The sequence below is a fragment of the Schistocerca cancellata genome, chromosome 2, assembly GCF_023864275.1.
Source record: "Schistocerca cancellata isolate TAMUIC-IGC-003103 chromosome 2, iqSchCanc2.1, whole genome shotgun sequence".
In the NCBI taxonomy this organism is placed as follows: Eukaryota; Metazoa; Arthropoda; class Insecta; order Orthoptera; family Acrididae; genus Schistocerca; species Schistocerca cancellata.
Window position 1 is genome coordinate 322,573,873 of NC_064627.1, and position 6,026 is coordinate 322,579,898.

Below are 6,026 nucleotides of genomic sequence, written 5' to 3' on the forward strand. Positions count from 1 at the left end.
CCATTCTATTCGCTATTTCCTCCAGAAGATTTATCGGAATAACTGTGTCTGTCAAATTTACGGAAAATATTGCAAAATGGTCTGTAAAAGCGAAACAGTTTAACTTAATTCCGTCTGTTTATCTTTTACGTTTTATTCGAAGTAACTTACGTCCGGTCTTTAGTATGATGCAGCTCTCCAGGCTACTTTGTATCTATAACGCTGGTCATTGAAACTGCAGCACCAGGAAGGATAGCAAATAAATAATAAATTTTAATAATTATTCTGTCTATAATGCATAGTACGAAGAATACGTGTCTAAATTCGTAGGTTATTTGAGAGTATACAGAGTGCAAAATTTAATACACAGAGCTGCCACATCAGCAACAGCGACGGCTCCAACCCCACAGGAAATGGAGTCGAACTAAACTCGGATGCAGGCACCTCAACTCACACTACTCTCTGATGAATCCATGATCAGATGTTACCAATGGATGAGATATCTGGTGAAATGGTAGTCAAGACCGCAGTCGGAAACCCTCCGAGGCAGGAAGAACATCACTATCAACAAGCAGTCTTGCGTTATCTTGTTGAATGATAAAGGCACGGAGACCTCAAAGATAGGTAGCAGGTACCGGCTTCAAAAGGTCGGAAACAAAACACTTGCTGTCCAAATTACCAGAGTTGATCGCTCAGTGTATCCAGTGACAGCCAATACTATCCCGCTAGGTTATTCCTTCTTACGTGGGACCTCTCACAAACAACCAGCATCCCAATGCTACTTCTCAATCAAAACCGTGCTGGGTTATCTTTCCATGCCTGTTGTCTATTAATCCATTCTCTCCATATGCAAACTGAAGTCGCCTCCTATCGTCCGTTTGCATGTGCAGGCTAATCTCAGGAACTGTTGTAGGTATTTTGATCTGGTATTCAGTAATAGGTGGACTGGCTGACGACGAAGTAAGACGAAGTGTTTGTACATAATTTATAAACATTTCTTACTAACTGTCTGAATGTGTGAAAACGTTGCCGCTGCCACCTACCAAGCAGCAGCCATAACCAAGCGATGACGAATTCCTAAAAGTATTTTGGACATCAGTAGATAATGGTTGCTGTATATATTACTTCCTCTGTATACTGTATATAATAAATTATCAAGTCTTTATCAAATATATTGTATTTACATTTTTCTCCCTTTGAAACCCTCCTGTAATAGCAGTACATGTTGGTATGTGAACACTGTGTAATTTCTTCCCGTAGAGTGTTGTCAGACTCCTGAGAAATCAGTACCCAGAACAACCACCTCTGGCCGTAATAACGGCCTTGATATGCCTGGGCATTGAGTCAAACAGAGCTTGGACGGCGAGTACAGGTACAGCTGCCCATGCAGCTTCCACAGTTCACAAGAACCACTGTTCATCAAGAGTAGTGACTGGCGTATTGTGACGAGCCAGTTGCTCGGCCACCATCGACCAGACGTTTTCAGTTGGTGAGAGATCTGGAGAATGTGCTGGCCAGGGCAGCAGTCGAACATTTTCTGTATCCAGAAAGGCCCGTACAGGGCCTGCAACTGGCGGTCGTGCATTATCCTGCTGAAAAGTAGGGTTTCGCAGGGATCGAATGAAGGGTAGAACCACGGGTCGTAACACATCTGAAATGTAACGTCCACTATTCAAAGTGCCGTCAATGCGAAGAAGAGGTGACCGAGACGTGTAACCAATGGCACCCCATACCATTACGCCTGGTAGCCGGTATGGCTATGACGAATACACGCTTCCAATGTGCGTTCACCGCGATGTCGCCAAACACGGATGCGACCATCATGATGCTGTAAACAGAACCTGGATTCATCCGAAAAAATGACGTTTTGCCACTCGTGCACCCAGGTTCCTTGTTGAGTACACCATCGCAGGCGCTCCTGTCTGTGATGCAGCGTCAAGGGTAACCGCAGCCATGGTCTCCGAGCTGATAGCCCATGCTGCTGCAAACGTCGTCGAACTGTTCGTGCAGCTGGTTGTCTTGAAAACGTCCCCATCTGTTGACTCAGGGATCGAGACGTGGCTGCAAGATCCGTTACAGCCATGCCGATAAGACACCTGCTAGTGGTACGAGGCCGTTGGGATCCAGCACCGCGTTCCGTGTTACGCTCCTGAACCCACCGATTCCATATTCTACTAGCAATCATTGGATCTCGACCAACGCGAGCACCAATGTCGCGATACGATAAACCGCAATCGCGTTAGGCTACAATTCGACCTTTATCAAAGTCGGAAACGTGACGGTATGCATTTCTCCTCCATACACGAGGCATCACAACAACGTTTCACCAGTCAACGCCGGTCAACTGCTGTTTGTGTATGAGAAATCAGTCGAAACGTTCCTCATGTCAGCTCGTTGTAGGTGTAGCTCTGAAAAGCTAATCATTTACATATCACAGCATCTTCTTCCTGTCGGTTGAATTTCGCGTCTGTAGCACGTCATCTTCGTTGTGTAGCAGTTTTAATGGCCAATAGTGTAATAACCGTCTGTATCACCGAATACAATTCATTTGTTCTCTCGCATCCATTCGTGTTCCGTTAATTCCGACCCCACCTATGAAATCACTGATAGAAAGAGGATTCTGTTTACGAAGTGTGTGACAAATATACAGGGTGGTCGGAAATTCCCGTTACAGACTTCTAGAACTTGTAGAGGGGAGTGAGTACATCGTATTGTTAATATGAACTCATGTCCGGAAACGTCATCCAACGAGACTACAGAGCGTCAAAATTATAGGCGCGGGCATCTGTAAATGTACGTATACACGGGGTGATTCCGTGATGATGTTACAGACTTTCAAGGATGATAGAGAATGATAAATGTATTAATTTGAAGAAAGAATCCCTGTGCCGGAAACGAACGAGTCGAAAGTTATAAACGAAAACCGTTCTGATACCTATGACAGTTGAATACATGTACCGGTTCTTGTGTTGTGAAGAGTGTAGGGTTGGTAACTTTCAGTGGCGGTAGTGTGGCCAAAAACGAGAAAAAAGGTCCAATGAACGTGGGGTGTAAAGTGCGTACCTTAGCAGCTATAACACTTCCTCAGTAGAGGAGATGTGTTTCACATTAGCGAAGATGAACGAATGGTCATAGCTCCTCAGGTATGCAAGTCCTAGAAGTCTGTAACGGGAATTTTTGACCACCCTGTATAATGAAGCTTGTTCCATGTATCATTGTGTCGGAATTTCTATGCTAATTCCCCTTGCGCATTGAATTAATTTACAGGGCCAATAAAATATTTTTCGTGGGGTCTTCGCAAGACATTGCACATACTGGAACTGAGGTATGGAAATACTCCCACTTGCATGAATTAAAACACTCATCAGAAATCCAAGGTTTATAGCGACAGTGACGTCCCGGAAAATATCTAAAACATTTATAATACAGACTGAAGCGAAGAATGAAAATGTATACTAAGGCAGGGACTCCATCGCAGGTCTCTTGCTCACTACGCACATGCATCAACCACTGCGCCGCCCTGGCACAATGGCTTTGCACAACTGCACGGACTACCCTAGCATGCCTCCTTCCTCTATCCAAATTCCTATTGACACCTCAGCACACTTGGTGTTCCCCCTGAACTCGAACAACATTGAAGAGGTTCTCCAACTGTTTTGGAATACCATCTCGGCATCGAACGAAGCGGGGGAACACAGGCTTTAATCAAATGAAACTGTATGGTTCCAGAGACCTTCTCAAATCTCAAACATATATCATACATATACGCAGAGTGAAGTGATAAATGAAAATTTGTACCAAGGCTGCGATGCGAACCCAGGTCCTCTGCTCACACGGCAGTTACGCTAAACACTACACCATCCTGACACGGTGGCTTTGTACAACTGCCGCTGTGTCAGGGTGGCCTAGTGCATCTGTGTAATGACAGGAGACCTGGTTTCGAATCCTAGCCTTAGTATAAGTTTTCATTCATCGCTTCAGTCTGCAGTTAAGCATCATAGATGTCTGAGACTAGAATAGGTCTGTGGATGCGTATAGTTTCATTTACTCTAAAATATGACCAACAATCAGGAGTATGGATAGCTGCTTTTTGAACGAAAAGGGCCCTTTTAATTTGTTTACTTCATTGCTTAGAACATCGCTTCAGCATAAGATGCAAAATGTAATTCAAGGATACATAATAGCATTTATCGAAAGATTGAGGAATAACTGTGTCAGTCATTTGATATAAAAACTACGTGTAACGCAGTGACAAAAATCTTCGCAATATGATATAAATTCAAAATGTGAATTCACCATTAGTGGTATTTCACTTAGCACTAAGAATGTGACCACAAGCATGCACACTATGGCTATGCGACCATGTAAATGACGGCATTGCGCGTCTTTCAGTCGTTTCCACCGACGTTCAGGAAAGCCAGTCATTCTGTTTTTTTTTTTTTTTCGTTATGATTCCTGAAGTTTAGCCGGCGCTCGTATTCCATGACACGTCGGGGTTGCATCCGAGTGATGTCGACATCTCGTCACGATATTTCGGCTGACATCCATCAGATATGTTCAGGTAAGTGTGAAACACTCACCTGAAGATGGCTGAATGTTGTCAGCCGAAATATCGTGTCAAGGCATCGACGTCTTCCGGCTGCAAACCCTACACTTCATGGAATATCTTTTTTATTTGTGGATCTTTTTCCTCTTCTGTCTCACCCAACTTCCGACATTTACCGTTACAAACTCTGGGTCATCAACTGTGTCAGTTTTGCTGTTGGCAGCAGGTATGATAAATCTGTGAACGACCGCTTTTTTGTAGTTGGAAGTTTTCTGCAGCCAGACGGACAACAAATCACATGGGTTAAAGCCACTGAAATCTCGTGTTAAACGGAGCTCTCAGTTTTTTGGAATGTCTCACCATTTTCGAGGCTCTTATCTTTCACGTTATCTTTCTTTCTCCGAAAGTTATCTGAAAAAGTTTGGAATTAATATGCGAAGTGTGTCCAAAGAGCATCGGGACTTTTTCAGTTTCGCAGGCTGTATTTGTCTGATTCTCGCACTTTTCCGTTTCTGTGTTGGTAAACATATCTGAAATATATCTGTTCACAGGTAGCCATATTGGACATTAGTCTGTCGTCAATTGCCAAGAAAGTTTCTTTTGCTCGCTTACGAGTGGTCATTTTTCATTTGCTTTCAAAATGGATGAGGGAATTTGGGTAAAATTTTCCTGTAAATAAGGAATAAAATATAACAAAGTTTTAGAAATGTTGAATATTGCTTTTGGTGAGTCTGCTACGAGTCGAACAAGTGTTTATGAGTTGTATTAGCGTTTCTAAGATAACCGTAAGAAGTTGAAGATGGCGAACGTTCTGGACTCTAGAGCACACCAACAGACGATGAAAATATGGAAAAAAATGAAAGGAATGACTTTGAACAAATCACACTCATAGAAGTTGCTGATGGTGTTGGCATATCAATTGGTTCATGCCACGAAATATTTTCGGATGTTTTAGGTATGAAACATGTGACAGAAAAATTTGTGCCATAGGTGTTGAATTTCGAGCAGAAATGGAAGTTGCTCAGGAGTTGCTAAATAAAGTCAAAATGATTCACAAATGCTGAAGAGCATCATACCAGGTGACGAGATATGGGTGTATGGATATGACGTAGAAACTAAGGCTCAATCGTCCCAGCGGAGGCATTCTGTACAGCCAAGACCGAAAAAAGCTCAGCAAGTGCGGTCGAATGTGAAGGTTCTGCTCACTGGTTTCTTCGATTCTAACGGCATAGTTAATGAATTATCGCCAAACGGTCAAACGATCAATATGGTGTACTACCCAGGAGTTCGTCTCTTTTTGCGGGAAGTAATCCGAAAAAAACCGAATTTGTGGTGAAACAGTTCATGGCTTTAGCATCACGATAATGCACCTGTTCATACTCCACTCTTCGTTCGTGAATTTTCGGCGAAAAACGAGGTTGTAATGAAGCCCCGGCTTCCATATTTGCCAGATATGGCCAGATATGACTTTCTTCTGTTCCAGAAACAAAAAGAGAGTCTT